The sequence below is a fragment of the Ammodytes marinus genome (assembly GCF_949987685.1).
Source record: "Ammodytes marinus genome assembly, chromosome: 2".
Classification (NCBI taxonomy): domain Eukaryota; kingdom Metazoa; phylum Chordata; class Actinopteri; order Uranoscopiformes; family Ammodytidae; genus Ammodytes; species Ammodytes marinus.
The window spans coordinates 35,958,356-35,963,561 of NC_137231.1; positions in this window are offsets into that span (position 1 = coordinate 35,958,356).

Sequence of the window (5,206 nt, forward strand, 5' to 3'; positions counted from 1 at the left end):
GTTTATGTTTTTTTGCCCCTATTCGTTTTGTGATTTTTCCGTTTAATTTAACCTTTTTTACATTTTTTGCGGCTTTTCGTTTTTTTCATGATCAAAATTTATTCTTGCTGAATCTTATTTTGTAGACTATATTCTACATGATTACCGTTACGGCCGCCCATACCTGCCTCGTTCAGTGGCCAGCAACAAAGACAGAACAACACGAAACCAGAAATGAAGCTTAAACAATAATATCAATTTATTAAATCAATCCCAAACTCACGTCCCCTGGAGGGATGTAAAACAAAACATAAGTGGAGGAAGCCTGGAGCAGCCACAGTTGGACTGTTTGATCCAGGACTTCCTCCTCCTAACCTAAACCCCGAACCCTCTAACTAGAAACCAAACACGGATACCCTAACTAACACCCCCCAACCCCCCCACTAAACCAAGGAACCAAGGAACGTAAACAAAGTGGACACGAGCTGCACGTCAGCGGTCTGGAACTGTGCACTGTGAGAGAGAAAGCAACAGGACACAGGCCAAGCCGTAGTGGCGCCACCCCCAAATCAGGTCCCAACAGGTATTTCACATTCAGCACTAGACAGCGCAACAGCAAAAGCCGGTTTACCAACAACATCTTGCTAAAAGTAGTTAGCTGATAGCTAGCCTAGCTGACAGCTAACTAGACCTAGTTATCTTAGTAAGAGTAGTTAACTAACAGCTAACTAAAGCAGGAGATCTTTCTATGTAGTTGTATCTCACACGTGTTGACATACAGCTATTTATAATCAGCTATTTGTGGCTGTCACTACTAAACAGTCAAGATCACTGAACATATGCTGCTAACAGGATGCTGAGATATAAACTTTATATATTTATCTATAATCTAATTTATTTACTGTCTGAAAAACAGACATACAGCAGTTTGTATGTTGTAAAATGTTCAGTTGTAAAAGATACAACGTCGTAGCTTATATGAAGAAACAGAATAGTGTTAGTGAAAAACACATCATGTAATTATACTTACATTGTGGAGCGTCTGTGTTCATCTTATTCTCTGAGAAGTGTCCGTCATTCGTTCCTCAATCAACTTTTTCACCGTTTTGAGTTTCACCATCTACTGTATCTACGGGTGAAACTCGAAAAATTAGGATATCGTGCAAAAGTTCATTTATTTCAGTAATTCAACTTAAAAGGTGAAACTAATATATAATATAGACTCATTACATGCAAAGTGAGATATCTCAAGCCTTTATTTTTTATGATTTTGATTAGTATGGCTTACAGCTTATGAAAACCCCAAAATCTAAATCTCAGAAAATTAAAATATAACATTAAATCAATATAAAAAGGGATTTTAAAAACAGAAATGTCGGCCCTTTATTAAGTATAATCATGCTTATGTACTCAGTACTTGGTTTGGGCCTCTTTTGCATGAATTCTTGCCTCAATTCCAATTCATTTTCCAGGATATTCTAATTAGGCCTATATGAGTTTCACCTGTATTACTTTATGTAGAAGTACTAGATCTGAGGCACGATTCTCAATATTTTAATTAGATTCGTTAGCCAGTAGATGTAGCTAACAGGTAGCTAAGCCTAGTTATCATCATAAGAGTAGTTAGCTGACAATAAATGTAAAAAAGTGAAGATTTTGTAGCTAAAAAAGGCCCCGTCACCTCAGTCGTGTAGAGATGGTTCGCAGCTTCTGACAATGAGGAAAACCACTGACAGCTGTAAAGTCTGTGTGAAGGCTAAAGCAGCTAAAGGAACGACTAACCTGAATGTATCACAGCAAACAGAGTGGGAGCTGTGTGTTGCACTGATAGCTGCTGCACGAGACAACCACAACGTTAGCGCTAAAACTAAAACTCACAAAGTAACCCATATCACAATACAGTGGCATTGAGGGACTTTTAAATATGTTTTCCAAAAAGTTGTCAGCTAATTTTTATTTATTAATTCATTATAAGTGAATTCATCTTGTTTAATAAAGAGGAACATTATTTACAAAAGGTTAAACATGCTACACATTAATATTAACACTAATGTGCACGTCACAGCTACGCTGCATGTTTCCAGCATATAGCCCAAATCAAAATAAAAAAATGAATAAATCAAGCACTGAAAAAAAGCTCTCTCCCTCCCTTTCCCTCTCTCTCTTTCTTTCTCTCTCCCTCCCTCTCTCTCTTTCTCTCGCTCCCTCCCTGGCTCTCTCTCTCTCTCTCTCTCTCTCCCTCCCTCTCTCTTTCTATCTCCCTCCCTCTCTTTCTCTCTCCCTCCCTTTCCCTCCCTCTCTCCCCCTCTGCTATAACTACATCATTAACACTCTTATTTTTACATAAATTAAAGAGAACACACGCTTTATATGACACCACACGTGGATAGACACGCCAGTAAATATATTAGCCCATTAGCCACGTACCGGCAGACAACACAGGTCTGTTACTATAAATAGCATTAGCCGTATCGGCAGGTAACACCTGTTACTATAAATAGCCACATCCAACTCCGTGAAACTCACCGAAACAAAGCAGGAAGCGGTTAGCCTCCGGTACACAGGTTGTCTTCCTCTCTTCAGATAATACGTCAAAGGCATTTTACACTTTAGTTTCACCCACGTTCGTAGTTTAACTTGTTTTATAAATCAATTGTCTCTCTTTGTGTATTCATTTCATCTCATGCCGAGTCGAACTTTTCTCGCTCATGGAGGCGGGACTTAACTTTACCATCCAATGAGGAGTCTGCATTCCTCGTGATAACCAATCAAATGACTCAATGCAAGACCGACATTGATTGACAAGCTATTTTAGCGAATAGAAATGCAGGAAATAAAATAAATAATAAAATAATCATATAGGCCAATAATGATGTATTATGATGATCTTATCATCAACGGGGTTATGGGCATTTATTTATTTTAATCCATATTTGTCACTGGGTTACACTAAGAACAAAACAAACAAACACAGAACTAAGGTGCGGGGTAGTGGCAAGGCATCTTCCTATAAAGGTCTATGACAGGGCAGAACACTGAGCTACACTTCATAGTCCAAAGTGAGTTTACTAAAGCAAATAAACAATTAAAGACAAATAGATAAATGTCATCTGAAACAAAACAATTAAGGCAAATAGATCTGAATTTGATATTTACTGTATGTTGAAGAATTTTAGTTGTGTCCATGTGTCACAGGTTTGAGCCCATCTTGTCTCCCTGTCTGTCTGTCTGTCTGTCTGTCCGTCTGTCTGTGTGCTGTCTGCAGTCTATCTATATGTCTGTCTGTCTGTCTGTCTATCTGCTGTCTGTCTCCCTGTCTGACTGCTGTCTGTCTCCCTGTCTGCCTGTCTGTCTGTCTGCAGTGTTGTGTGGTTGAGTCTCAGTTCATTGTTGATGCAGCAGCGCCACCTTCTGTCCAAACCAACAAACTACAAGCTGAAGTCAGAGCTGCTGAGAGGAGGAAGAGGAGGACGCTCACACTCAACATGCTTTAGGTGGAGTCAGTGATTCTGGAGAACGCTTGTTGTCTAAATCACTTTTTATCTAAATCAGTGAATATCTCCTCATGATCCACTACCTGTCTGTACTGTGTGTGGGCAGTGTTAATACATAGCATAGGCTCTGTAAACGGGCATGTTGCTAGCTACAGTGGGCCCCTTTTCTTTAATAAAACCCTTTGTGTACATACCAGTTTACAGAGCCTAGGCGCTGTATTGTCACCAGTTTTTTTTTAGTGCACACACGGTACTTAACGTCAGGAGATATTCACTGAACATGTTCATAAAAAAAATCCCCAAAACATGTCAAACATAATGTAAAATAGATCCTTGAATTACTATTGGTTAACATCGTGCTCGTTTGCTTTTCCACTAGAATGCCTGAGAAGTGAATGTTTAATAATGTATGACGTTAAAATTGCAAATATAACACATGGCTTAAGATAAATGCCAAAATAAATTATGGAAATCGGGTCAAATATCATGGAAAAGTAATAGGAAAATGTAGTGGTAAAGATGTGTGGGAATCATGAATATAAGTGTGTGTTCACGTGTGGCTGCCTGTGTATGCGTTGGTGAATACAGTTGAACTCAGATGTTTATGATGTAATTATGGGACAGTTATTTTGTGTGTGTAGCAACATGTCTGCTCCACTTTTCTCTTCACTATGTGTGTGAACGAGCTGTCAGGTGAACCTAGTGTTTCACCTTTGAACATTTATTACAGACTCCACACAACACAAACATGCACTTACCTCTAACCACAGCGCACGTCAGGACAAGCACTGAGGGACAAATCCACTAAAGCATTTGTTGTCAGACTTTTTACACCGTGAACTTTACAGAATTGATTTATTGTATATATTACTTATTTCATCTTATCTTGTTTTATTCTTTTGTTCTTATTGCACCGTGGGTCGGAGAGAAAGAACATTTTGATTCCTCTGTCTGGAACATTTTGTAGAAATTGACAATGAAGAGACTTTGACTTGACCTCCTTCAAAATGTGTGTGTGTGTGTGTGTGTGTGTGTGTGTGTGTGTGTGTGTGTATATATATACACACACACACACACACACACACACACACACACACACACACACACACACACACACACACACACACACACACACACATAAAATCAGGCTCTGTCCCAGTACCACTGTTACAACCGACATTAAAGGTGGAGTCAGTGATTCTGGAGAACACTTGTTGTCAAAATCACTTTGTCAAAATCAGTGAATATCTCCTCATGATCCGCTACCTGTCTGTACTGTGTGTGTGCTGGAAAAAAAATCTGGTGGTAATACACAGCCTCTTGGCCTAAATGGTATCTTGCAAACTATGGTGGTTCCCCTTTGTTTACATACCAGACCAGTTTACAGAGCCTAGGCTGAACACTATATATAAAAACGTGCTGTAGAAACATGGCGGACTTAGCGCCCCGCTCCTATGTAGATACAAAAAGGCTCATTCAAAGGAAATTAAAGAAACAACTTTTATTTTCATTTAATTATTAGTATCATACAGTAATTAAAACATACTTATGGACTTGTGCATATTATATCCCATTTTACACCAAGTTTGTTCTGAAAAATGCCAATAAATTCTCCACACTGCACCTTTAATATATGGCTCTCACAGAATAATCATTTCAATCAATGAACTGATTTATTTGTTGCAAAAACCTGAAAGATTTCTGTAACTGTGATCCTGTTCAGACTCTCCCTC